The sequence below is a fragment of the Vicugna pacos genome, chromosome 21 (assembly GCF_048564905.1).
Source record: "Vicugna pacos chromosome 21, VicPac4, whole genome shotgun sequence".
Lineage (NCBI taxonomy): Eukaryota > Metazoa > Chordata > Mammalia > Artiodactyla > Camelidae > Vicugna > Vicugna pacos.
The window spans coordinates 28,980,720-29,008,569 of record NC_133007.1 but is presented as its reverse complement, the minus strand read 5'-3'; the positions used below and the strand labels follow the sequence as shown (position 1 = coordinate 29,008,569).

The window sequence follows — 27,850 nt, the reverse complement described above, 5'->3', positions numbered from 1 at the left end:
AGAGCCGGTACCCGTGCCATTAGGAGGAGAGACCGTGGATTCAGGTAAGAGATTAGCAAGGAAACGGATCCGTTCATCACCCGCTGAGAGTCCATTTGGCACCTGACTTATAAGGGCAGTAGGCGTTTGTCCTTGGCTCTGCCGCACGCAGGACTATAGCTAGACCAGGATGGCATTCAGGCCGGTTACCTTGTGGCCTGGCCTCAGAGCCCGAAGTGTCGCTCATGTCGGGAGAGGTAAGGGTGGTGAGCAACAGGGCAAGGACTGGGAGCACTGCACAGCAGCATTCAGCCCTGGGCCGCTAGGAATTGTCTCTTTTTCTATTTTGCCTTTCTCTGAAAGCTGATCGTTCATAATTTTCACATGCAGAGGCCAAGCGGGGCTCTAGCGTGTTTCCCTGGTGGTCTAGTGGCTAGGATTCGGCGCTTTCACCGCCGCGGCCCGGGTTCGATTCCCGGTCAGGGAAGTCTTTCTCACACTGGGTCTTCGCTCGCGGGATTTTCCAACCGCACCGTTGGCTTTTGCCGCAAGACTCAGATGCAGACGAATCTCTGCACTGATTCCCTAAACGTAGTTGACGTCTTGCCTCAAGATCCTTGGCATCGCCCAGGCTGGAGGAACGGAAGTGTGATGAACAGCCAGAGCAGGGGGTGGCCTGCCGTCTTTCTGCCTTCATGTCAGAAACCTGACGCCTCATTTACAGAGCTTTCATCCACCTGTAACCTGGGACTTCCGTTCCAAAAACTCGGTAAGAAAACAAAACCATAAAATATTTGCAACATGCAAAATTTTTGATATACTAACGTCGTATAGTCTGTACCGAACAGCACAGTTAACATTTTCCCGCGTTTGTTTTCTCACTCTCTCCTCTCCTTTTGTGTAAGAATTGTGACACTCCTGGAGGGTAAGCGCAGACATCTCACAACTCAAGATCACTGATTAGGCGACTGTCGTTGCTCCTTTCTTTGGCGTGTCCCTCCAAACCAGCTTCGGCGGGACCTGTCCTCCAAGAACACGGGAAGGCTTTGTCCTCGCGAGGAGGCCCCTCTTGACCCTTCAGGACCAGACAATCGTCCTCTTCAGGCTGTAAAGAAGCCTCAGGAGGAGTTTTATTCGGCTCTTCTCGATAAAGCAAGCCAGGCACCCCCTATGCTTTTAGGAACACGACCAGGCTGTCATCCCCAAGCCCCAGCGGCCCTCCAGAGGAGTCTGGAGGAGTGGGCTGTGGGGTCTTGGGTCATCTTGAGCATCACTAAAAGGGACCCAGAGGGTAAGGAGCACCATAATGCATGCCTCCACTCTTTCGAGGAACCCTAGATTCCTTCAGAGTTCTCTTGGCATAGGTTCCCTTGTTGTGGACAAGACATAGGTGATTATGAGTAATGAAGAGAGAAATAATCGCGAATCCTTTAAGCGCTAAAAAGGCCGGCCGTGGACGTCCCTGGGTGGGCTCGAACCACCAACCTTTCGGTTAACAGCCGAACGCGCTAACCGATTGCGCCACAGAGACACGCGAGGGGTTCTTCCCCTCATCTCCGTGGAGAGCAAGCTCTCCTTCCACGCGGGCGGAGCCACTCGTCTTAGGACCGCGGTGCCGGCTCTAAAGCCCATAAAATCCGAGAGGTGGAGTCGACTCAGCGTGTTCGTCCGGTGGGAAAGCCGTGAGTTGGGCGATTCCGAAGGCAGAAGGGCAGCCGAGGGTCCCCGCCGCGCCTTGCTCCACGCCTGCTTCAGATGCCAGCGCCCGGAGACGCCCGGGACCGCGATCACCTGGGCCTGAGCCCAGCGGAGCCCAAGGGAAGTTGAACTCCCAGTGGGCTCCGTAATACCTCCCGGTTTGCTCCGCCTTCGACCCGACAGCCTGTGCAGCGGGGCAGCAGTTTAGTAGGTGTGGTCGGTTGGCTGCAGCGGGAAAGAGATCAAGTCAAAAAAGGAAACGTGAAAAAGAGCGAGAGAAAGCAGAGGCATGGAGGAGAGACCTTACTGGAAGCCTGTGAGGAAGCTCGGGCCAGATCCTGAGGGATGAAAATTGTTTTTATTATGTAGCAGAATGAGGAGGAAGAATCGGAAAATAGCACGGAAGAGAGTAAAGCACGAGCATGTAGATGGCCAAGAATTCAACAGCAAAAATAGTGTGAATATATATATAAATTACTCCCAGGACCGCGATGCATCGTGACCGGACAGTGGTTATTGGTGTGTTGCGGCTACAGCAACTTGGGTCAAACCCCAGCCACAGCGGGGTACTTAGGTCTCTGATCGGTCATTCGACTGCTTTTAATGCCAGCACGAGCTAGTCCTCTTAGCAGCGGTCAGAGAGCAGAGCGTACCTCTGGCCCCACAGCACGATGCAGTCAGAAGAGAAATGACCCCCACAGTGCACAAATCTGTGGACGGCCGTTCAAAGCGAAATCTAGGTCTATTCCTTGTCTCGCTATTGAGCAGAAGAAGTCCCGAAGGGTGAAATACAGTCTCTCAAGGAGCCTTGTCTGTAGCTTCCTCTAAAGAAATAGTGGGGTCATAGCCGTTTTTCTAGCAGAGATAATTCAAGTATCAGGGAGCGTTTTTTACGCTAAAGGAGAATGAGTTTTTAATGCGTTTACAATAAAATGCAAACTAGTTGTCATGGTCTTTATCAGCTTGTCTCCATCCACCGTCCAGTGATTTTTTTTTTATGGGAACAGCAAATCATTGAATTCTAGTTCACATAGTTAAAAGCACACATCTTTAATGCACAGTTTGTTGAGTCTGGGCAAATGCAATCACTACCCAGATCGAGTTAGAGAAAACTGCCATCCTCCCAGAAATGTCTGTTGAATCCCTTTCCAGGAATTTCGTGCCCTATCCTGCTTAGTTAACTTCTATTCTGAGATCTATTGCCGTAGATTACTACTGCCTGCTATTGAGATTCAAATGAATTAACAGACATTTTTGTATCTGGCTTTTTCATACAATATTAAGTTCATTCGACATATGCATATTTTTGTGTTTCTCACTTCTTAACTTTGATGTTGGAGTAATTTTGGTGTTACTCGGTGTTCTTCATGAATATTCTTGGTGTTTTGATGAATATGCTCTACCAATCTTTTTGTGTACTTGTGCATTCACAGGAGTACTGCAACTGCTGGGTCATGGAGTAGGTACAAGATTAACTTTATTAGGAATTGTTAAACAGTACTCTAGAATGGCTTTGAACCAGCAACTACAGTAGCAATTGCTCCACATTGGTGTCAACATTTAGTGTAGAAATTCTTTTAAATATAGCCATGCTGGAGGGTGTGTAATAATATCTCCTTATGGTATTAGTGTGCATTTCCCTAACGAATAAAAATTTCAAAAAAATTTCCTTAAAACTTTGATCATTAAGATTTGCGATCCGGGAAGATCCCAGCTTAGGCTTCCCCGGAGAAGGACATGAGGTTGTTTGGTTGGTTGCTGGTCGACATAATGCCTCCTCCTGAGGCATCTCTCGGAGACAGAGACCTAGACTCAGGGTTTTGGGAGCAGGGACAGGTGCAGATCCAATGACTGACACAGCATTGTGCACAGGCCCGACCTCCCAAAACTTGGCCACATCTACACCTTGTCAGTTGAGCAAGGGCAGAATATATATTTTTTAAATTCTCTTTTATTTGATTCATGTTCTTTCCCCTGAGTAATTTGACTTTCTGATTCATCTCACTACCACAAACAAAGTGTTTCGATGCCATAATTAGAAGGTGGGTGTAGAAATCAATGCCAGAGTATCAAAACGATGATGATCAAAGCAAATGCCCCAACTTTTTCAACTGCTGTCGTTTCCAGTCCCCGTGGTCTCTACCATGCAGTGAGCACATTTTCCTTTTCCTGTCGGACACCAGCTCCGAAGACCTGTTGGATTAATGTTTTTTCCACCATAAGGCAAGCGGATAGCCAGCGAGAGAGAGAGAAGGAAGGGATGTGATCGTGTCTGCAGAGGAAAGAAGTGGAATGTGTAGATGAGACAACACTGAGGCTGCGGATCCGTCGTTCTGGAGCCACTGCTGAAAGGTGGTCTGTCTGGTGGGCCAGGCTACAGATTCTCCCATGTGGGGGTGGGTGACGAGGGGAGGGAGCGATCTGGAGGGTATTTGCTTTAATTCCTTTGGGGAGCGTGGTTTAAAAATGGCGAAGGATGAGAGGAGTGGAGGGTGGTGACCCTGAGTGAACCTTGGTGGGCTAAGAGGCTGCACTGTGCCTGGGTGGGTACGTGTTCACAGTTGCCTGGTAGGAGAGATGCCATGATCTTGAAGGTGCTTTCCCCAGGGCGTCAGGCTGTCCATCACACTTGTGAAGTACTGACCTCTACAATTTCTCCACGTTTGAGAGGGAAATTCGACTGCAGAATTGGTGGGGTTTGGGTTCCGACTCTCTCCTGATATTCCTCGGTTCGTGGTGACGACATCTCTTGCGTGATGCCTCAACTGTGGTCTGCCTGCTCAGGGTGAGAGGCTCGCCACATCTCTGGCTCCAATGCTTGGGAATTTGGGTGTACACCCGCATATCCTGGCCCTCCTATTCCTGACCAAAGTATGGATAGGTCACACTTTTTTTTTTTTTGCCATACCTCCTGTCTGTCCAGTTTGTGTTTGGGCGCAGTATCTGCTCATTGGATTTGGCACTGGTCTGGGCAGCCCTGCAGGCTGGCTGACAAGCACCAGCAGGAGAGAAGCCACAGGACTGGGATGGTGGGAAAACATAAGGGATGTCACCCAAAGGCCTCATGCTCAACCCTTGAGCTCCACTGTCCCTTTGGGGCCAGGTCAGAAGGAGGCACCCCTTCTAGGAACATGGGGCCCGAGACCTGCCTTCACAAGGAGGCTCCTGGCGCAAGCATGCCCTTTCTGTTCCAGGCCTAGCCAGCTCCATGGCCTCTCGTCTGGCTTCCCCTCTTCCATCCCAGTGGTGTTGTTCGAGATAGTATGCCCCCCTCCCAACAAGCAGAAATGTCCCAACACCTCTCAAGTGCTTGGGGAGGGAGTTGAATCAATGTTTTCTAACAACTGGAGGACAGAGAACTTGTGGTGGCAGGAAGCAACCCCTTGCTTTGTTGGTTCTCTTGGCAGAAATGAGGGCCTGGAATGATCTCTTCTCCTCGAGGGCCCTAAGTCACTGGGCAAGTTGGCATCTCTCCCACTGCTCCTCAGGGAACAAAAGGAAATCCTGCAGGGTTGAATATTACCCAGAGGAGATGCCCAGAAAGCGCTCCAGTAGAGCCCAGAATTTGTGCACTGAACCACTTTGGAGTGATGTTTCCATTGACCCATCCTTCCCTCAGGGAACCTTGGAGAGCAGAGAAATGATGAAAGAGGATATGTCCTTCAGTGGCAGTAAAAAACTCCACTTTCTTCTGACTTGTCTCACTGCTCCCCTACTCCTCCTCTCTAGCATCTTTAGGATAGAAGGACACTGGTTTTGCTTTCCTTGCCAAATTCCTATCCATGGCGCCCGTACTTTTAATGGACAGTCATCTCATATCCACAAATTATAGTAGAAAGATATTCATATGAGCCTTTCCCAATGCTGTAGTTTGAAATTATCCAAATGTCCATCATTTGTAGTGTAGTTTTACATTAGTGCGATACTTACATATATATACATACTTATATATCAAAAATACAATGTTGCTTGATAATAGCTAGATAGAAAATTGTGTATTCTTTCACATGAACTTGAGGAAAGGATAAGCCTAATTTGCGGGGTAAACATCAGAATAGTGTAAAGTAGCAGGGGATGGATGGGCATTACCTGGAAAGTGTATCAAAGGGCCATGCTTGGATGCTAAAAATGCCTTGATCTATACCTTGATCCTGGTGATGATCACACATTTCAGTATTCAAATAGCCGCCCATTAATGACTTGTGCATTTTGTTCTGGTAAATGCACCGTAATAATTTCCTTTTAGTTTAAAAATTGGCAGTCGGATGTCCGAGAGTCTGGTGTAGACAATGACCAGACTGGAGTACACTATCAACTCTTTAAAGTCTGTTCTATTTTTGTGTAAAAAGGCCTCACTGATGTTTGAAATATATCCACCCGGAAGAGAAAAAAAAAAAAGATCCTTATGTGATGACCATTTCCTTTGTGGAAGGTACACACAAGGCTCATTTAGAGATTGAACCTGACCTTGAGATATTCTCTCTTAAATGGTGGGACGTGGAGCACGTGCAGAGAGCTTCAACCTAGTGCACCATTGGGTTGCCCTCCCTCCTCCTGAGCTCACTGCAGTTCGTGGCCAGCGAGAGGTGCTGCGTAGTCTACGCGGTTGTAAGTGCAAAAGGGAAACACTGCCGTGACTCGGATTCGAACCGAGGTTGCTGCGGCCACAACGCAGAGTACTAACCACTATACGATCACGGCACGCCACCGGCCCGGCGACAGGAAGCTGCTTTGCTCTACTAATTTTGACAGAAACCCATTCCAGTTACCGCGTTGCTTTCTTGTTGGACAACACCAGGTACGAGTCCGTTTCTTTTAGGTCCTCGCTTCGTTATTCCCTCCTCATTCTGATGCATTTCTCATCTGCCCTGCATCCAGGCTGTGCCTCTCTGCACAGGTCTCCTGGGAATTATCTTTGCTTTGTCCTGTTCGCCCCTGCTTCCCCCCCCCTTAATATTTCCTCTTTTGACCAACCTTCCCCATCCCCTTTCCCTTCCCGCCCCACCGACCGCTGCTGTGTAAAGTAAGGGCAGCGCCTGCGGCGCGGACAGTCGGGTGAAGGTGGAGCAAAGAACCCAGAGGAGCATCATGGAGCCCACCCGGCGCTCGGCTTCCCTCCGGCCCCACTCGTCTCAGGTCTGGCGGTCGCGGTCCCGGGCGTCTCCCGGGCGCTGGCATCTGAAGCAGATGTGGAGCCAGGCGCTTCGGGGACGCTCGGCTGCCCCTCTGCCTTCGGAATCGCCCGAAGCACGTCCCCACCGGACCAACAGGCCGCGTCGACTCCACTTCTCCGGTTTTCGGAGGCTTTGGAACGGGCGCCGCGGTCCTGAGAAGGACGAGTGGCTCAGCCCAGCGTGGAAGGAGAACTTGCTCTTCATGCGGAAGGGGGAGGGGAGGGGTGACTGTCCTTGCGTGTCTCTGTGGCGCAATCGGTTAGCGCGTTCGGCTGTTAACCGAAAGGTTGGTGGTTCGAGCCCACCCAGGGACGTGCCTCGGCTTTTTTAGGACCTGATTAAACGGTTTGCGATGTTTCTGGGCTGCACATCCTTTCATCTAGCCCTGAATGGAAGCCTCCATTGACTGCCTTGTCATCTGCGTCTTGTCCACAAGAAGAGAACCTAAGCCAACACCGTCGCTGATCCTCCCGGAAGAGCTCTGCAGGGAAACAGGCACTTGCGGTGCAGGATTCCTCGAAAGAATGGAGTGTTACCTCCGTATTCAACCCCAGTTGCAGCTTTAGCTTCGAGTAGAAACGAAGTTTTAGTGAAGTTTCATCCATTGTTTAACCCTTTATATATATGAAATTAATTGACTTCTATACCTTTATTACTACAAATAATACTACAGTCATGATTCTTGTACACATGTCTCTGGGTAGCGTGCCCAAAGGGCAATTGTTCATTCTATGAAGGAGTTTACATGGTTTTGTACATATGGTCCATTTTCTCACCTTGGTTGGCTTATTAGCTATAATATGCCAACGAAGGTTATTCAGCAGTTGATGAAATTCTCTGTTATTTCAGCGACTGCTTTAGCCTTTATAGTGCACGTCTGTAACGCACCACAATCTGCCCTCAAGCGATGCCATAGGTGTTCACATGTCTCCCCTGCCTGCCTTTATGCTATTGTCATGCATGTTATTTTGCATGTTATAAACCCCACAATCCAAGGTTATTACTTTTGCTGAGTGTCCCATGTTTTAAAAGTGATTTAATTAACAAGAAAAAATCTTATATATTATCCCATGTAGATCCCACGTCCCCTGCCCTTCATTCCTTTTTGTGCATCCAGAATTCCGTCTGGTGTGAGCTTTCTTTTGTGGGGAGGACTCCTTTAACCTTTCTTGTGGTGTGGGTCTCCCGGTAATTAAGTCTTTCAACATTTCTTCAAAGACTTTTTTGAGGGGAGGAGGCATAGAATTCTATGTTAACCTTTATTCCCTCAGTCCTTCAAAGATGTTTCTCCACTGTCTTTTTCACTTGCAGTGCTTCAGATGAGAAATCTGATATTTCTTCAATCTTATGTCTTATTCCTCTGGCTGCTGTTGAGATTTTTTTTCTCCAATTGATATGAGCAACTTAATTATTACGTGACTGGGTGTGGTTTTCTTCATATTTACTGTGATTGGGGTTCGTTTGACTCCTTGGGTCAGTGGTTTATACTCTTCATTATGACTGGATAATTTTCTGTCATTGTTTCCCCCAAATGAGTCTGCTTTTGGGTCTAAAGCTCTGGTACATGGTAGCAGGAGGTCCTGAGGAGGATCAGCAGACCCATGCAAGTCAGCTACTTTAACCTCAGAGGGAGAGCTTAGAGCTTCTTTAGGTAAGTGGAGGTAACCTACTTCAGGTAACCTCTTCAAACAAGGGAGGAAGGGCTGCTTCTCAGGTAACCTGAGGCTTGGTGCAATTTAGGATTTCAGGAGCCCCAGGTTCATCAGAATCTGCCCATACAACCCCATTCCAATGATACCGGTCCTTCTTAATAAATGCCCTAACTTGAACATAACAGATCCTGTGATGTTGAGAGTTCAATTTAGATTTACTTTGCAGAACGCAGGTCTAGACTTATACTATTAAACAAGGTTTAAAGATTGTTTCTGTTTTCGTTTTAAAAATAAGATAAAAATAGAAGCTTTCAGTTCCCTAACCTAAATCTTGAGCTAGGATCTTAGAACTTTGAGCTCATCATTTTGTTTCCCCAATTCCTCCCATTTACATGCCGTTATTCAACCCATTATACTCATATCTTCACTAAAATATTCTATGGCAGCAACTATTTGGCCATTCTAACCCTTGCCTTCTATGGAAACCTATATATAGGTATATACAGAAGATGATTTGGGAAAATGTTTTGCTGCTGCGTGTCATGGACTGGCAGTGTTCACTGACACCAGGGTCATTAATAATTTCAACTATAATCGAGTCCAAGATCCGATTCCAGATCATCTGTAACCATTCCATTTATGATCTGAATTCTAACCGAGGGTGTCACTACAACAATGCTAAACATAGTAGAACAATGGCACCTCACAAAGACTTATGACTGGGGACTTCAGCACACTGGGTCTCTGCTACCATCCCACTTTCTTGTGCCCCTACACACAAACACACATTTTACTCCCTGCTGCACATATTGGGTAAAGTAGTTGTACTTCCTGGTTTCTCAAGAAAACTAGACTTCAATCACCTTGGAGGCCACAGTTTTCTGTCCCACTTGCCTCACCAGCCTTCTGCTTCCTCTCATCAGATTTTCATTTATTCCTGCCCTCCTGGAGTATGTCCTTCTTCAAGCCCCTGGCCCCCTCGCTCAGATACAGGAGCTAGATGGAGAATTGTGCTATTGTTTAAATAACTGCAGGCTTGTTTCCTGGATAGAAATCAACCCAAAGAAGAGCATTTGTTGTCCACTCCAGGTTTATTTTTTGTTTGTTTGTTTGTTTGTAGAAAACAAGCTTAGAAAACTAGCACTTGAATATTTGCTTTTCCTACAAAGAGAAATTTGAAGTGACACTGCTGGTGTCTGTGAAGTTAGCTCTGGGTAGTAAAAATTGAAAGCCCTTGCATTCACCATGGGGCTGAGGAGAAATGGCAGTCAAAACTGGCTGGAAAGACGCTTCTGATTCCATACGATACATCACTTCCACCAAAGGGAAGTAACATTTCCATTGTACAGAACAGCATAATTTACAATAGCCAAGATATGGAAACAACCCAAGTGTCGATCAACAGATAAAAGGATAAAGAAGATGTGGCATGTATATACAATCTTGCCATTTCCTACACCATGGATAGACTTGAGGGTATTTTGTTAAGTGAAATAAGATAAATAAAGACAAATAACATGTGATTTCACTTATATGTGGAATATTCTTTAAAAATATTTTTCAACAAGTCAACAAACCAACCATACAAAAACAAACATATAGGTACAGAGAACAGAGTAATGATTACCAGAGGGGAGAGGGGAGAATGGAGGGGGAAGTGAGTAAAGTTATTTGTTGTGAATAATTTTCTTTTGTTGCTAGCAGGACACAGAGAGTTAGGCAAGAACCAAGGAGGCGGCTGTCCTTCACTGAAGGGTCTCTCCCAGGCGGAGCAGTTCTAGCCCTCAGGCTGACTCAAGACCCACTGCCCACCACAAACCAAGCTGAGTCTGGAGGGCAACTAGTGCTGGGGGAATGACAACCTAGTCGTGTTCCTGCAAGCACAGGGAGCGCCTGGCCTGCACCATTGAGGAAGGCCAAATTAATCTCCTTCTGAAACTTCTTCACAGTCTGAAGAGAACCAGGCGATAATGGTCCTTCACCTGAGGACAAACCTTCTGATGACCTTGGAGGACAGGTCCTGCAGAAGCTGGTTTTGAGGGACTCGCCAAAGGAAAGGAGCAACAGTCCCCTAAGCAGTGATCTTGAGTTGAGATGTCTGCAAGTTACTCTCAAAAGGTAGAGTAACTCATGTATATGGAGAGAGTGAGAAAGCAAATATGGGAAGATGTTAACTGGTGCGCTTAGGTGAAGAATATATGCTGTTACTAATTTTTGTATGTTTCAGCTTTGTTTCTGTTTTTTAAAGGAGTAATTGTTACTGAAGTCCTGAATGAATTTAGATGGGCACTCTGAGTGGGAGACAATAGGTTTCCAGGAGAAGAGAGGAGAGAAGAGGAGAGGAAGCCAGTGGCTGGCCAATATGCTCATCACAGCTCATCTCTTCCAGCCTGGGAGAGGCCTTGGACCCCCAAGGCCTCACCTCACCAGTTTAAGAATTCAGTGCAGAGAATCTTCTGCATCTGAACATCACACTTCTAGAGATGAAGTGAAGCTAGCGGGGTGCAGAGATCCGGCAGTATTAATACTTCCCCTACCGGGAATCGAACCCGTGTCCCGGCGGTGAAAGCGCCAAATCCTAGCCACTAGACTACCAGGGAGCTGCGGACCATATTTTTTAAAAAGGCACCAGGAAATACTGCAATAAGTAGTGCTACTCCTGCCGGCCTGTTCCGAGTAGCCGACATACAAACCTCAAACAGAATTTTCCCGAAGAACGATCCATCCCTGCTTTGTCCTAAAACTGAGCCCGACACGAAAGGCCGAGCGCGCTCCGGGACAGTGGACGCTCCCGCGAGGCCCGCCATGTCCGACAAGTCCCGAGTCCCAGTCGCACCTGAGATCTGCCCTGGAGTCGCGTTCTTGCGGGGCGGGCCGCACGTGCAGAGAATGTCGTCGGGGCCGAAGCAGTAGAGACGGCACGGGAGGCGCCCGGGGTCACATCTCGGGATCCCCAACATCATAAAAGACTCCCGGTGAATGCAGAAACTGGGACGGCTGGATGGAAAATGCTTTGAAACAAGCATTCGCGCCCACACCTGGATCCCGTGTCTTCCCCCCTACCACCTGCTGCGCCGCCTGCCCTTTCCCCGCCTTAGGTCGTGCCAGCCCCCGCCTTCCATCTGCTCGGGCCCAGAGATGGCTCTGGCACACCGTTTTCCTCAGACCCCACATCCAATTACTTAGAACTTCTTGTTTTCGTCTCGGTCAAATGTAGACTTTTCCTACACAATCCCTCCTTTCCGCGACTCTGAACTTGGGCAAACGAGTCTCCCGATAAAGGCGGGGAAATCAGTTTAACGCGCGACTCCCTCACCTTGAACCTCGGATCGTGGGGTTGGGCCGCCGTTGCGCTTTCTCCTGGGCTCCGTCCCTCTTCCGGGCGCGTCCTCCAGGGCAGGCGCAGGGCCGGGGCCCCTGGGCGCGCTCCTCTCGCCGGGTCTGGAGCCCCGCGCGCCTTCCGCTGGGGCTGCAGGGAAGCTCCGTGGGCCGCCTTGTAGGGTTTGCGGAGCCCAGCGCAGCGCGCCTGTGTGTTTGTGGCCCCTCCCTCGGGCGCCGCTGTCCTTCCGCCCCTGTCGGAGAAAGGACCACCGCCCCCTCGTCCTGCCCACGTGGGACCGCGGTGGGCCGGACGCGACCGAAAGACAGCGGATCCCTTCCTCTGGCTCGGCGTGGGAGGTGAAAACTCGTACTTCGAGGGAGGAAAGAAGAGGGGTGGAATCTCCTGAAATGTCCTGACCCAAAGCTCTTTGGGGACTCAGTCCTCCGGCGCCGGGGAGGATGGCGCCGTCCAGTCGCACCCTCGATGCATCTCGAGCCAAAGCAGGACAAGGCAGAGCACCGCCTTGGGGTCTCGCGAGCGAGCTGCCCGCGCCTTCCTCAGGGTCGGAGCGCTTGAACTTCAGGTGTGAAGGAAACACGGTGACCACCTCACCAAGACAGGAAGAAAAGCATCTGCAGGAGACAATGGCACGTCCTTCTCCAAACTTATAAAGTTTTACTTCTAAAGGAAACGAGAGGGAGAGAGAGGGAGAGAGAGAGAGGGAGCGAGAGAGAACTGCATTAAAGTCTCTCAGCAAAGAGAATCGCTTTCTGCCGGCGGGCCGTGGGCTCCGAGGTTGATCTCAAAACCCCTCCAGGCACCGGCCTTCTGTGAAAACCGCCTTTACCTCCTCGTCCGCGTCTTAGGTTAAGCCTCGCACTCCACCACCTGTTAAACAGGAAAACTATACAAGGCAAATGAAAGAAGTTTCAGGCATTGTAAAAGCTAACACAAAACTGTCCTTCAAGCAGAATCTCAACGGAGGAGGGAGGGATGAGCAACGGCGCGGTGCGCGCGGCCTGCGCCTGGGTGGTCCACGGATTTCCGTCCACGGATTTCCGCGGGGCCTGGTCTCCAGACGAATTCAGGACAGACCGGGAAGCATGGCTTGGACGCGCTGATGTTGGATATTTTCTAACAGCCAAACGACCTGAGACGTCAGCCTGTGCTACGCTTCCTGCTGAACGTGAAAGTGGGGTGAAACTATTGGGCTTAAATTAGACGAACAGAACCAGCGGCGGCGGCAGGAGCGCGAGGAAACCCCTCTGCCCCCGAGGACGCGCGGGAGGCGCGGCGAGGAAAGTGCTTGAGAGGTAGGAGCTCTCGGGTCAGGCGCACTCGGAGCGGAGGGGAGGGCGGGCCCTAGGGTTCCGGGGTGGATTCGAAGCACTGCTCAGTTCCCAGAGCCGAGACGCTGACCGCCGGCGGTGGGAAAAGAGAGAGCGAGGTTCGCAGACCAGAGGTGCGGCGTCTGCACTGCTGGGCGGCGGGGTCACCTGCGGCTTAGACGCACCAACTCCCCCCCCCCCCCGATCCCGCGGCTTCCGGCAGCTGTGGAGTCAGAGGGGGAGACCCCTGGACTAGGGCGCTTAGTTGTGGAACTGGAGACCCGGCGTTGGGTGTGGGGTCCCGAAGCCAGAGTGTAGGGGGCTCCAGGGACCTCGCTTTCCGGGAGGAGCGGAACCCTAAGCCAGGGCCTCTCCGAAGTCGCAGCCTCCTTGCCTGAGGGATCACCTGTGCTCCCTGAGTCCGTTTTCTTTCAAAAATGTTGGTGGCCTTCTTGAACAAACTGATGTACCTAAAGAGCTTCTCCATTCACTTGTAAAAATAGATCTGTCTGTGTACCATCTTGGTCCCCCCACCCCATTTTGTTAAATTTCAGAACAGCACTCTAGGCCGCTTTAGTCTCAGTGTGAGATTCCCTGTGGCTATCTGGAAGGAAAACAGAGCCAAGACCTCTGGTCTTAAATATATAGGAATTTCCTTTCTTTAGTCTTCAGGAGTAATATGTAAAAACAAGTAGGGGTCTAATCTCCTAGAAGGCAGGCATTTTTATCCTTGAAGAGAATATGTCCCCAGAGTATTAGCACTTTTAGAGGAAAAGCCAAGGTATATAGGGTGTGTGGCCATCCCATCAGTGGAGCATGAGAGAATGGCATATCATTGTGGGAAGAAAAAAAGAGTTCTGGGAACTCCCATTGCTACAGCTTTTTGTGAGATGTTGATCTGTGCTCCCTGAGCTTGACTTTTAAAAGAATTACTCCGGCAGCTCAAGTTGTATTCTTGGATGGTATTGCTGTTCTTATTTCTCCTTATTGTGTGTGGGGGGGGGCATGGGTTTTCATTTGTAACTCCATCTGTTTAGGAGAGTGGGCTCTCCACAAGGGAACCTGCTGTGAACTTCACTGCAGCAAGAATGTAGAGAGAAATGGGACTTACTCCACTAAGGCTCTCATCTCACACCTTAAGGAGAAGAAGGAGATTTCTAGGAAAACTGGGCTAAATTTTCTTTATTCTCCATCATTTTAATAAGACAAGTTGTTTGGCTTTCCTACTCTGATCTATGTTATGTTCTGTTATAATGTGCCCCCAAAGAAAAGAGACCAATCAGTGTCTGTATATTTTATTCCTTGATTCCTCTCAGTTTCTTCTTGATTTTCAGCATTTGTCAAATTCCTAATTTGAATATGGGTTAGCAGATTTAAACTTCATGTTTGTACCTACCCAGGGGACTCCCCAGATTTTGAACTTGAGTTAGACTAAGAGGAATCCATGAGTTGTTATCTGGCCAGACTGAAGTAGATTCTATTTTCTTGGTTCTCCCTCTACGTAGGACCTCTTATTTTATTGTCCCCTCTTCTAGATCAATTCTCCTTTGATTTGGATATATTGAAGTTTTGTTGAGAAGGAGGTTGAAGAGTAGATTAGCAAAGTTCCAAGATCAAAATTACAGTGTGTTAGAGTGTGTGTGTGTAGGGGGGGAGAATTAGTCTCTTTTTCCCCCTACATGGGATACAGCACTGTGAAATTTAATCTTCAGCTGAAGGTTCTGCAATTCTCCTAAAATACCGTTATTCGTTTCTTTCTTTAACAAAGTTTAAGCTAGTGTCAATAAATTAAAAAGAGAAATTGCTTGCTTGTCCATTTCAGCTTTGTTTTATGCCCGTTTCATATTCTCTGTGTTGTAATTTATGCTTTCAAAAGCATAAAGAGTTCAATTTAAGTAAACTGTTTAAGAATAAAGCTGGTTTTTTAAAAAAAAGTTGGTGACCAGTTGTGGCAGGAACTCAGTTTTTAATATATCTGTAGCGAAAAACAAGGAGGCGTGTGGTTTCCGTAGTGTAGTGGTTATCACGTTCGCCTAACACGCGAAAGGTCCCCGGTTCGAAACCGGGCGGAAACATGCTTTTTCCCTGAAACCCACCTTCATGAGAAAGGGTGAATGGAATAGGTTGTGGCAGCATATGCAGCTGCATGCATTTTTATCTCCCCCAAACATAGAACTTCTTTTACTATCTGAAAGCCTACTCAGTATTAGGAAACAGGCCTCCATTCTAGGTCACTTTGGGCACTAGGACTCACTTTCTCTTCTGGAGCCTAAATCTCCTCTACACTCTGACTCACACTATGTCTTTGAAAATTGACTTTCCCTCACCTCAGCACACCTACAAAATACGCTGATTTGCCTGACAGAATAAAAGAAAACGAACCGAATTCTACACTGGGGTGGGGGGGTTCGACCGAAAGACATGTAGATGAAGAATTTCAGGCTCTACAAATTGAGATTGTTGGGGAGGAAAAGGAGCCAGTATCCCTGCCATTATCAGAAGAGCCCCTGGACTCAGATCAGAGATCGGACAGTAGGCAAATCAGCTCAACATTCGCTGAGAGCCAAGTCCTCACCTGACGTCAAAGGAAACCTCACCTGAGGTTCGGAAAGAGAGCATGCCTTCGGCTCTGCTGCACACGGAGCTAAAGCTAGAATAGGATGGAACACATGCCGGTTAATGTGGCCTGGCCTCAGAGCCCAAGGCGTAGCCCAGGCCAGGGGAGGGGAAGGGTGATGAGCAGCAGGCCAAGGACTGGGAGCCTCGCACAGCTGCATTCAGCCCAGGGGTGCTGGGAATCCTTTCCTTTTCTGCTCTGTCCGTCTCTGAAATCTAAGCTTTACTGTCACAATTCTCACCTGGAGGCGCCAACTTTGCAGGGGAAGCAACTCCTGTGTGTCCCTGGTGGTCTAGTGGCTAGGATTCGGCGCTTTCACCGCCGCGGCCCGGGTTCGATTCCCGGTCAGGGAAATGCCTTTTCGATGTGTCTGTCTTTTCCGGACCACTGGCGATTTACTTACTGTAAGGTCCACCCGCAGAAGAGCCTCTGTGCTAAGTCCCTATTACTGGGTTGCATCAGGCTTGGTGGCTGCTGCAGGGGAAGGATAGATGTGATAAGCCCCCAGGCTGGCAGCCTTCTCCTACCCTCCACTCTTTTCTCTCTTCATCTCACAAACCTGCTCTCTCACGCTTGGAGTCTTCATTCAAAGAGAATCTGGGAGTTCTAAAAACGCATTAAGAAAAGGAAGACATAAAGCCTTTGAAACATACACAAACTTTGAAATACCAATATCATATATCCTGTCCCTAACCGCACAATGAACATTTCCCCACCTTTGCTTTCTCACTCCCTCTCCATATGTGTGAAATGCCACACCATCTGAGAGTAACTTGCCTACATCTCAACTCAAGATCACTCGCTGCTTGGGCCTGTCGCTGTTGCTCCTTTCCTTTGGCGAGTCCCTCCAAATCAGATTCTGCGGGACTCGTCCTCCAAGGCCACAGGACGGCTTTGTCCTCGTGAGGAGCCCCCTTGTGCCCCTTCAGGAACCTGAAATCCCATCTCTTCAGGCTGCAGAAAAGCTTCAGGAGGAGTTTTATTCAGCTCTCCCCGGACTGCAGGCCAGGAGCACCTCGTAGGAACACGACTGGGTTGTCATCCCCCAGCCCCTGCTGCCTCCGGACCCCTCCTGGCTGCTTCCGTGGGCAGCAGGGTCTTGGGTCAGCCTGAGCGCTAGAACCACCCACCTGGGGAGAGGCCCTTCAGGGAAGTGCGGCCGCCCCCTTGGCTCTTGCCTAGCTCCGTGTGCCCTGCAGGGAGCATGAAGGGTTCTGTCCTGACAGAAAGCAGAACCTTTCCTGTGATGGGAGGATGAGGGGAGCGGGTAGGAAGTGCGTCAGAGGGTGGGGGAAAGTTCTCAAGGGCTTTCCAGAATTGTCGGCAAATCGGTGCTGTCACCTGGGTGCCTACCCCTGTGATAATGGTGCTTGTCCGGACCTGAGTCCAAGCAGACAGAGGCATTCTGATTTGCAGTGTAGGTTCCGTTGTGCCTTCCTCCAAAGTGGGGTAGTAATCCAGCTTCTAGTTCCAGGATCCCATTGCATGGTATCCATGTGTCCCTACCCACCCCCACCACGACCACCCCTTAAGTTTCTTTCTTGGTGATATATAAATCAAGGGGGGAAAGTTTAGCTCTAGGTAAATTGGTGGTCTTCAGTGCTAGGTTAAAGAAAATAATACTTCTAAAGACTATAGAGAATTCTAATCATTGACATGGCATAGACAGTGGGTCACGTCGCACTTCTAAAGATAACTCTTTGTATGCGTCGTCAGTTTAACAACTTATATCCTCCTGTTGTGCATAAGACTCGAGAGACAAGAAAGTGAATGTGCAGAGTAGAAATAACTGCAAAACAGTCTTTACACTCTAGTAACTGAGATGCGTCCCTGGGTGGGCTCGAACCACCAACCTTTCGGTTAACAGCCGAACGCGCTAACCGATTGCGCCACAGAGACAGCTACAGAGCGCTTGTTGTTCCTCCCTCCCCCACCACACCCCCCACAGAGAGCAAGCACTCCTTCCGCGCTAAACGGAGCCACTCGCCCTTATCAGGACAGCTGCATGGGCTCCAAAGACTCGGAAAACCAGAGAAATCCGCTGGAAACTCGTGCATTGGTCGAGCCGGAAGGCAGAAAAGCAGCCGAAGTTCCTGGCTGAGCTCTGTTCCGCATAAGCCGCAGATGCCGGCGCCCCAGAGAGGTCTGGACCCTCGACGCCCCGGGTCTGAACCATGCGGGCTCCCAGGGAAGCTGAATGCCGTTTGGGCTCTGCGATGGCCCCCGGTTTGCTCCACCTTCATCTGATGGTCTGCGTCTCTAGCGCTGCCCTCCCCCTGCTTGCCTCGGGAGTCAAAAAGAGGGAGTTTGGGAAGACTGATTGCAGGAGGAAATATAGAGAGGCGGGAATGAAGCAGGAGAATTAAGAATAGAGCAAATATAATTATCTGGAACTGTGCAGAAAGAAGGGCTGGCTGCTGGGGAGATGAGAAATGCATCAGAATGGGGAGGACATAAAGCAAGGAAGACATGAGGGAAAAGAACGAGAACCTGCAGCTATTCAACAACAAAGCAATTCAACAATTGAAATCGTTTTACGTCAAAACTGGTATAGCAAGAAAGCAGTCTACCGCCTGCAGTGTGGCGCGCCGTGATGATACGGTGGTTAGCACTCTGCGTTGTGGCTGAAGTAAACTCGGTTCGAATCCGAGTTACGAGAGTCTGTGGTTTAGGTTGTATTTACCGGAAATGCCCACGAAACGCAGCAAGGTCAGAAGGAAAGTCAACTCGAAACTGCATTAGGCCTGAAACGTCTCAGTAAGAGAAAATATCTAAAGATCAGGTTTGAACCACCTGAACCTTGTGACTAGGCTTCCACGAAGGAAATAGTCTCATCATAGGGATTTGGTTTTGTTTTGTTTTATTTTGTTTTTTTTAGTGGAAATATTTTAAACATCAGTCATGCTTCTTTACACAAAACAGAACAAATTTTTAAAGAGTTTACAATATATTCCAAATAGGTCTTGGTCTACACTGGATTTTCTGACATATGACCCCCAATTTTTCTCCTACAAGGAAATTAATGTGTGTTTACAGAACAAAATGTGGAAATCATTAATGGGCAGCTATTTGAATATTGAAATGTGTGATCATCACCAGGATGATAGACATTTTTTAGCATCCAAGCATGGCCCTTTGATACACTTTCCAGGTGCCCATCCACCCCCTGCTACTTTAAACTGTTCTGATGTTTACCCCACAAATTAGGCTTGTCCTTTTTTCAAGTTCCTATGAACGAGTATATAACTTTTCTATCTAGCTGTTATTATCGAGCAACTTAATGTTTTTTATATTTGTACGTTACTGCATTTCTCACACCTTACTTTTGGTGTTTATAATAGTAAGCATTACACTAATGTAAAACTACACCACAAGTGATGGATATTTGGGTCATTCCAAGCTATAGCACTAGGGAAATTGGCAAGGAAAGCAAGACCAGCAGCTTTCTATCCTATAGGTTTTAGTATGGAGGAGTGAAGGGGAGAAGTGAGGCAAGTCATAGAAAAGTGGAATTTTTACTGCCACTAAAGAGCGTCAAAAAGGTAATTTGAAACTAGAATATGGCTGCCAACCACAGATGTATCAAAACACTGATGGTTCCATAACCTTACTTGCCACCAGCAATAACTGCAGAATATTGCCTCTTCTCACTTCTGCAACTTCTCTTGAGTGGATCTGTTAGCATAACATAATTTCTATGCAGAAGCCAAGCTGCAAGGGTATGTCAGACAAATCTAGACACCAACATTACATTTTCACAAAATGTAACTCAAAATAGTTCATAGAACTAAAAGTAATGTGCAAAACTATAGAAGTACCAGAAGACAGTGTGGGGGAAAATCTATGTGACCTTGGGCTTGACACTAAGTATTCTGGGTCCAAAAACAAAAGCACCATTCATGAAAGAAAAAAATTTATAAGTTGGGCTTCATGAAAATGAAAATCTGCTCTGCAAAAGACATTTCAGGGAATGAAAAGACAAGCTACAGACTGGGAGAAAATATTTGCAAAACATGTATCTCTTAAAGGACTTGTACCTGAAATATACAAAGAACTCTTAAACCTCAAAGATAAGAAAAACATTTTGATTCCAATTTAAAAAATTGCAAAAGATCTAAATAGACACCTCACCAAAGAATATATACAAGTGGCAACTAAGCGTAAGAAAAAGATGTTCAACATCATGTGTAATTAGGGAATTGCAAATGAAAATAACAGTGGGATACCACTGCACACTCATCAGAATAGTTAAATCCAAAAAATTAACCATACCAAATGCTAGTGAAGATGTGGAGCAACAGAAATCATTATTCATTGCTTGTGGGAGTGCAGAATGATACAGCCACTTAGGGTCAGAGTTTGGCAGTTTCTTACAAAGCTAGACATGGCCTTACAATATGATCTAGCCATCGTGCTCCTACTAGGCACTTACAGAAATTTGTTGAAAACTTACGTCCACACAGAAATTCACACATGAAAGTTTAAAGTAGCTTTATTAATAATTGTCCCAAACTGGAAACAACCAAGATGCCCTTCAATAGGTGAATGAATTGAACAAATGAAATGGTCTGTAATCAAAAGGTATGAAAGAACCTTAAATTCATATTACAAAGTGAAAGAAGCCAGTCTGAAAAGAGCACATACTGTGTGATTCCAATTCTAGGACACAGGAAATGCAAAACTATACAGACAGTAAAAAGGATAAGTGGTTGCCAGGGCTTGGATAGGAAGGGGAGAAGGATGACTAGGTGGAGTACAGGGGTTTTTTAAGGCATCCAAAGTATTCTCTATGACACAATAATGGTGGATACGTGGCATTATGGATTTGTCAAACCTCATAGAGTTAACTTTAATGCAAACCATGAACTTTAGTTAATAATAATGTATCAATATTGGTTTGTTAATTGTAACAAATGTATCACATAAATGAAAGATGTTAATAATAGAGGAAACTGTGCAAGGAAGGAGTGACCTAGAGAACTTTGACTGCTATGTGTAATCCCAAAACAGTTCTAAAGAGTATTAATAATACCAAACAAAGATCTACTGACCAGAAGATTAGACTGGTGGAATGTAAAACCAAAAGACAAGATAAAAATGATTTTCATGTGGGTGCACCTCTCCACTAGGGGTTCATCTTTGTCCTTACTTTTACCAAGACTAGCAAACTAGGGTCTACCTCCCCAGGAAGGTCAGAGACTAGGCAACTTCTTTCTTCTCCATACGAATTCCTTCCCACAAGCGTCCTCTTTCCCTCATCCCTTGACATTTCTTCCGACGCAGCTGCTGTCCTTCAATAACCTTCTTTTTTTCTTTTTTCTTTTTTTTTTTTTTTGATGACCTTCTTTTCTTGATCCTCAATAGTGCGATGTAGGATAGGAGAAAAGATAATAGTAACAATGGTTTCGGTTTCAAGTATTCCAAACCGCAGAGACCTGCCAGCACACATGTAGGGCTTCAAAGACATGCTCTAGCCAGGTAGTGGTGCTCAGCCGGTCTAGCACTGAAGTATGAGTGATCGCTTCACGGCCTGGGGGGCTGCAAAACGAGTTCACCCTGACATCAATTTCTTCCCAGAAGGAAAAAGTGCGTGGGTAACTTGGTGCATTGGCCGGGAATCGAACCCGGATCACTCGCGTGGGAAGCGAGAATTCTACCATTGAACCACCAATGCTCTGGCTTCATGTGATATACCAGGTCTGACTAGAAAGAGTGTTGGGAAGCACTTTGAAAAGAGTTTTAAAAACAAATTTAAACCGGCCTCTTTGGTAGACACACAGAACAAATGGAGAAAAACACCCAGAGCAAAGGCTTACTTACACAGAAGGCTGACATCAGGCAACACTATCAAGTTGTGGCGTTTAAATCAAAACACCGGACTTAATTTCCTCACTGAAGATGCATTCCTCAGTGCACAACTACTCTTTGGGAGACACTGTGCCTGGGTCTGATCATAGAGTGTTGAGGAGGAGGGGGGTGTGGGTTGCTGACAGGGAACTCACCCGTGTGTTGAGTTTTAGCATTTGTGACTCTGAGACGTATATGAGGCACTGACGTGAATTTTGAGGTGTGAGTTGAAAGTACAGGTTTGTCGTTTAGAAAGAGATGTGGGAATAAATGTAAATCTTGTTGATGTAAGTGGTAACTGAAAGCGTGCTGGCTAGAGCTGGTGCGTGTGTTGGCTGTTGGGCAGAGGGCAGATAGAACCAAAGCTCTTGGAGATCCAAGGTGATGGTCGTTTTCTTTGTTGAGCTTCAGTTTACGACTCAGCCTCCACCTAGCTGGGCTTCTCAGCGAGAGAAACATGGCTGCAGATCTGCAGCTCCTATTTTTGCAAGGGTTGCTCAAGATGCAGTGTGACAAATGGATTGGCGTAGACTAGACTGGGTGTAGGGAGGCTGACTTTTTATCTGGTTGTATTAATGCAGGTAAGAGTTGATGGATGGAAGGTGTAGGCATAAAGTGGTGCACCCAATAAAGTTAAGCATTACCTGTTGATTATTCTGGACATAAATTTCTGTGTTGGGAGGATGAGAGCTCTGTCCGCCGAAGACAGCGGTGTAAACCCAATTGGGAAATTTCTGGTCTCTCCATTGCAGGGCCGTTCGTCTCTCTGGAGATTCTTGCTAGAGATCCAGAGTCAGGGTTAGCAGAGGAGGCATTGGTGGTTCAGTGGTAGAATTCTCGCCTCCCACGCGGGAGACCCGGGTTCGATTCCCGGCCAATGCAACGTATAGTGTCTTCCCTTTTCGCTCTGCTTTTGCCCGCTGTCTCATATCGTGGTTTGGACCACAAGCAGTAAGAAAATGAGCTAAAATCCACAAGGCAGTTCTGAGCAGAAGATATTAAGGAGTTGATGTAAACTGGGACTTTGCAGAGCCCTGTGGCCGTGAGGCTCTTCCCATGCTTTAACGAGTAATAACTTTCTACCTCATCCCCCAATCCCACTTTCTTCTCTTCTTCCTCTTTCTTCCTATGCTCCTCCTCCCCACCCCTTCTCCTCCCCACACTCCTTCTCCTCCTTCTCTCCCTCCTTCTCCTGTTTCTTCATCTTGGAGACTGATAAATTTTACTACAGCAAACACCTCTGTTCATCAAAACACAGAATAAAGAATAAAAAGACAAGCCACAAATTGGGTGAATGTACCTGCAGTCGGTATGATCAACTAGTAGTGAAGATATTTCATGAATTCCTCCAAAACAAGATCAGACAGATAGACCTATAGGAAGTTCACCAAGATCCTGGGGTGAGGGTGGGGGAACCCTTATAAGAGGAAGTCCAAGTGACTAATAAACATGTATTGGTACTCAGATTCATTACCAATGAAAGATATTAAAAGGGAAATCTCAATGAGATAACATTACAGTATGGTGAAGAAGTCCAAGATGCACGGCCAACACACCCATGCTGCATCCGCTAGCTTTCCCTGAAAAGCAGTCTCTTGAAGCCACATTGTCCACAAGCCCTAGGTCTGACTACAAACAAGCAAGCAAGCAAGCAAGCAAACAAACAAACAAAAGTATCTTTTGCCCTCAGTTGGACAATGCAAGAAAGATCCAAAGTCTGTATACATGGGCTAAAAGACACTTGTGTGAAGGATTTGGGGATTCTTTGTTCGTTGGATAGGCCTATGGGGAAGGGAGGACGTGGGTTTCATGTGGGAATGTCATCTTTGCTCCACATGATCCTGCCTAATGGAACAAGGTGCAGCCAGAAGAGGGCCAGAGTAGGGCCCATGGCAGATCTCTTCTTCCTTGGCTCCAAGCACAGCACTGGGTAGACCAGCATGTGAACAATGAAAGTACTAACATTCCCCAAGCAACAGTGATCTACTTCCATTGTGTTGACAACTATTGTATCGAGAGATTGTGACACAAGAACACAAAATTACTCCAATAATACCAAAATTAAGAAGTGACATACAAAAATATGGATGTCTAATGAGCATAATATTGTATGAAAAAAGCCAGATACAAAAAAAAAGTGTATTCATTCATTTGAATTTGAATAACAGGCAGTAGTAAACTATGGTGATAGCTCTCAGAATGGTAACTAAACCAGTTAGGGTAGGAATTGCCTGGAAAGGGGTTCAACATATATTTCTGGGATGTGGCAATTTTCTCTAACTTGATCTGGGTAATGATTACATTTGCTAAAATTCAACAAATCGTGCATTAAAGATGTGAACTAGAGTTCAATGATTTGCTGTTCCCATTAAAAAAAAATAGATGGTGGATGGAGACAAGCTGATATAGACAATGACAACTAGTTTGCATTTGATTGTAAACTTATTCAAAACTTGTTCTCCTTTAGTGTGAAAACCCTCCCTGATAGCTGAATTATCTCTGCTAGAAAAATGGCTATGACCACACTATTTCTTTAGAGGAAGCTACAGACAAGGCTCCTTGAGAGGTGGTATTTTACCCTTAGGGACTTTCTCTGCTCAATAGTGAGACAAGGAATAGACCTAGATTTCGCTTTGAATGGCTGCCCACAGATTTGTGCACTGTGGGAGTCATTTCTCTTCTGACTGCATCATGCTGTGGGGCCAGAGGTACACTCTGCTCTCTGACTGCTGCTAAGGGGAGTAGCTCGTGCTGGCATTAAAAGCAAGTCAGATGACCAGTCAGAGACAGTACACTGCTGTAAACTGGGTTTGAACCAAGGCTGGTGCAGCCTCAACTCTTTTTTTTTTTTTTTAACCTATAGCTACACAGTCACGATGCACCACAGGCCTGGGGATAATTTTTTTTTTACATAAATATATTCACACTATTTTTGTTGTTTAATTCTTGGACACCTACAGACGTTCGTGCTTTTCTCTTTCATACTCTTCTCCGATTCTCCTTCTCTACTCAGCTATACGATAACAATTTTCATCTCTCATGATCTGGCCCAAGCCTCCTCACAGACTTCCTAGGAGGTCTCCTTGTCTCATCCATCCATGCCTCTCCTTTCTTTTGCTTCTTTTCACGTTTCCTGTTTTGACCTGATCTCTTTCCTAGTGTAGCCAACCGACCACATCTACTAAACCACAGCCCAGAGGCTCGATGGGTCCCTGGTGAAGGCAGAACAAAGAATAGGAAGAGCGATCGCGAAGCCAGTCTCGGGTCCAGCTTCCCTGGGGCCGACTAGACTCAGGCCCGGGGCGTCGTGGGCACAGGCGTCTCCAGGGCGCTGGCATCTGGGGCAGCTGTGGAGCAAGGCTCAGCCAGGACCTTGGCTGTTTTCTGCCTTCCGGCTCGACCAGCGCACTGGTTTCCCATCGGTTTCTCCGGTTTTCCGAGTCGTTGGAGCCCGTGCAGCTGTCCTGATAAGGGCGAGTGGCTCCGCTTAGCGCGGAAGGAGTCCTCGCTTTCTGTGCGGATGAGGTGACGGAGGAAGGGACAGAATCCTGGCTGTAGGTGTCTCTGTGGCGCAATCGGTTAGCGCGTTCGGCTGTTAACCGAAAGGTTGGTGGTTCGAGCCCACCCAGGGACGCATCTCAGTTACTAGAGTGTAAAGACTGTTTTGCAGTTATTTCTACTCTGCACATTCACTTTCTTGTCTCTCGAGTCTTATGCACAACAGGAGGATATAAGTTGTTAAACTGACGACGCATACAAAGAGTTATCTTTAGAAGTGCGACGTGACCCACTGTCTATGCCATGTCAATGATTAGAATTCTCTATAGTCTTTAGAAGTATTATTTTCTTTAACCTAGCACTGAAGACCACCAATTTACCTAGAGCTAAACTTTCCCCCCTTGATTTATATATCACCAAGAAAGAAACTTAAGGGGTGGTCGTGGTGGGGGTGGGTAGGGACACATGGATACCATGCAATGGGATCCTGGAACTAGAAGCTGGATTACTACCCCACTTTGGAGGAAGGCACAACGGAACCTACACTGCAAATCAGAATGCCTCTGTCTGCTTGGACTCAGGTCCGGACAAGCACCATTATCACAGGGGTAGGCACCCAGGTGACAGCACCGATTTGCCGACAATTCTGGAAAGCCCTTGAGAACTTTCCCCCACCCTCTGACGCACTTCCTACCCGCTCCCCTCATCCTCCCATCACAGGAAAGGTTCTGCTTTCTGTCAGGACAGAACCCTTCATGCTCCCTGCAGGGCACACGGAGCTAGGCAAGAGCCAAGGGGGCGGCCGCACTTCCCTGAAGGGCCTCTCCCCAGGTGGGTGGTTCTAGCGCTCAGGCTGACCCAAGACCCTGCTGCCCACGGAAGCAGCCAGGAGGGGTCCGGAGGCAGCAGGGGCTGGGGGATGACAACCCAGTCGTGTTCCTACGAGGTGCTCCTGGCCTGCAGTCCGGGGAGAGCTGAATAAAACTCCTCCTGAAGCTTTTCTGCAGCCTGAAGAGATGGGATTTCAGGTTCCTGAAGGGGCACAAGGGGGCTCCTCACGAGGACAAAGCCGTCCTGTGGCCTTGGAGGACGAGTCCCGCAGAATCTGATTTGGAGGGACTCGCCAAAGGAAAGGAGCAACAGCGACAGGCCCAAGCAGCGAGTGATCTTGAGTTGAGATGTAGGCAAGTTACTCTCAGATGGTGTGGCATTTCACACATATGGAGAGGGAGTGAGAAAGCAAAGGTGGGGAAATGTTCATTGTGCGGTTAGGGACAGGATATATGATATTGGTATTTCAAAGTTTGTGTATGTTTCAAAGGCTTTATGTCTTCCTTTTCTTAATGCGTTTTTAGAACTCCCAGATTCTCTTTGAATGAAGACTCCAAGCGTGAGAGAGCAGGTTTGTGAGATGAAGAGAGAAAAGAGTGGAGGGTAGGAGAAGGCTGCCAGCCTGGGGGCTTATCACATCTATCCTTCCCCTGCAGCAGCCACCAAGCCTGATGCAACCCAGTAATAGGGACTTAGCACAGAGGCTCTTCTGCGGGTGGACCTTACAGTAAGTAAATCGCCAGTGGTCCGGAAAAGACAGACACATCGAAAAGGCATTTCCCTGACCGGGAATCGAACCCGGGCCGCGGCGGTGAAAGCGCCGAATCCTAGCCACTAGACCACCAGGGACACACAGGAGTTGCTTCCCCTGCAAAGTTGGCGCCTCCAGGTGAGAATTGTGACAGTAAAGCTTAGATTTCAGAGACGGACAGAGCAGAAAAGGAAAGGATTCCCAGCACCCCTGGGCTGAATGCAGCTGTGCGAGGCTCCCAGTCCTTGGCCTGCTGCTCATCACCCTTCCCCTCCCCTGGCCTGGGCTACGCCTTGGGCTCTGAGGCCAGGCCACATTAACCGGCATGTGTTCCATCCTATTCTAGCTTTAGCTCCGTGTGCAGCAGAGCCGAAGGCATGCTCTCTTTCCGAACCTCAGGTGAGGTTTCCTTTGACGTCAGGTGAGGACTTGGCTCTCAGCGAATGTTGAGCTGATTTGCCTACTGTCCGATCTCTGATCTGAGTCCAGGGGCTCTTCTGATAATGGCAGGGATACTGGCTCCTTTTCCTCCCCAACAATCTCAATTTGTAGAGCCTGAAATTCTTCATCTACATGTCTTTCGGTCGAACCCCCCCACCCCAGTGTAGAATTCGGTTCGTTTTCTTTTATTCTGTCAGGCAAATCAGCGTATTTTGTAGGTGTGCTGAGGTGAGGGAAAGTCAATTTTCAAAGACATAGTGTGAGTCAGAGTGTAGAGGAGATTTAGGCTCCAGAAGAGAAAGTGAGTCCTAGTGCCCAAAGTGACCTAGAATGGAGGCCTGTTTCCTAATACTGAGTAGGCTTTCAGATAGTAAAAGAAGTTCTATGTTTGGGGGAGATAAAAATGCATGCAGCTGCATATGCTGCCACAACCTATTCCATTCACCCTTTCTCATGAAGGTGGGTTTCAGGGAAAAAGCATGTTTCCGCCCGGTTTCGAACCGGGGACCTTTCGCGTGTTAGGCGAACGTGATAACCACTACACTACGGAAACCACACGCCTCCTTGTTTTTCGCTACAGATATATTAAAAACTGAGTTCCTGCCACAACTGGTCACCAACTTTTTTTTAAAAAACCAGCTTTATTCTTAAACAGTTTACTTAAATTGAACTCTTTATGCTTTTGAAAGCATAAATTACAACACAGAGAATA

General features: G+C 47.6%; 12 non-coding genes across 12 annotated transcripts; 6 read left to right on the top strand and 6 right to left on the bottom strand.

Annotated features, from left to right (window-relative positions):
• Nucleotides 1-394: 394 nt before the first annotated feature.
• TRNAE-UUC (transfer RNA glutamic acid (anticodon UUC)) lies at nucleotides 395-466 on the top strand. Its single transcript has one exon. It is a non-coding gene; the product is annotated as a tRNA-Glu (tRNA).
• A 970-nt stretch (nucleotides 467-1,436) lies between these two features.
• TRNAN-GUU (transfer RNA asparagine (anticodon GUU)) lies at nucleotides 1,437-1,510 on the bottom strand. Its single transcript has one exon. It is a non-coding gene; the product is annotated as a tRNA-Asn (tRNA).
• A 4,796-nt stretch (nucleotides 1,511-6,306) lies between these two features.
• Nucleotides 6,307-6,378, bottom strand: TRNAH-GUG (transfer RNA histidin (anticodon GUG)). Its single transcript has one exon. It is a non-coding gene; the product is annotated as a tRNA-His (tRNA).
• A 713-nt stretch (nucleotides 6,379-7,091) lies between these two features.
• TRNAN-GUU (transfer RNA asparagine (anticodon GUU)) lies at nucleotides 7,092-7,165 on the top strand. The gene has a single exon. It is a non-coding gene; the product is annotated as a tRNA-Asn (tRNA).
• Nucleotides 7,166-15,155: 7,990 nt separating this feature from the next.
• On the top strand, nucleotides 15,156-15,228 carry TRNAV-AAC (transfer RNA valine (anticodon AAC)). The gene has a single exon. It is a non-coding gene; the product is annotated as a tRNA-Val (tRNA).
• Nucleotides 15,229-16,051: 823 nt separating this feature from the next.
• TRNAE-UUC (transfer RNA glutamic acid (anticodon UUC)) lies at nucleotides 16,052-16,123 on the top strand. Its single transcript has one exon. It is a non-coding gene; the product is annotated as a tRNA-Glu (tRNA).
• Nucleotides 16,124-17,595: 1,472 nt separating this feature from the next.
• On the bottom strand, nucleotides 17,596-17,669 carry TRNAN-GUU (transfer RNA asparagine (anticodon GUU)). The gene has a single exon. It is a non-coding gene; the product is annotated as a tRNA-Asn (tRNA).
• Nucleotides 17,670-21,373: 3,704 nt separating this feature from the next.
• Nucleotides 21,374-21,444, bottom strand: TRNAG-CCC (transfer RNA glycine (anticodon CCC)). Its single transcript has one exon. It is a non-coding gene; the product is annotated as a tRNA-Gly (tRNA).
• Nucleotides 21,445-22,428: 984 nt separating this feature from the next.
• Nucleotides 22,429-22,499, top strand: TRNAG-CCC (transfer RNA glycine (anticodon CCC)). The gene has a single exon. It is a non-coding gene; the product is annotated as a tRNA-Gly (tRNA).
• Nucleotides 22,500-25,177: 2,678 nt separating this feature from the next.
• Nucleotides 25,178-25,251, top strand: TRNAN-GUU (transfer RNA asparagine (anticodon GUU)). Its single transcript has one exon. It is a non-coding gene; the product is annotated as a tRNA-Asn (tRNA).
• Nucleotides 25,252-26,723: 1,472 nt separating this feature from the next.
• Nucleotides 26,724-26,795, bottom strand: TRNAE-UUC (transfer RNA glutamic acid (anticodon UUC)). The gene has a single exon. It is a non-coding gene; the product is annotated as a tRNA-Glu (tRNA).
• An 823-nt stretch (nucleotides 26,796-27,618) lies between these two features.
• Nucleotides 27,619-27,691, bottom strand: TRNAV-AAC (transfer RNA valine (anticodon AAC)). Its single transcript has one exon. It is a non-coding gene; the product is annotated as a tRNA-Val (tRNA).
• Nucleotides 27,692-27,850: the final 159 nt, after the last annotated feature.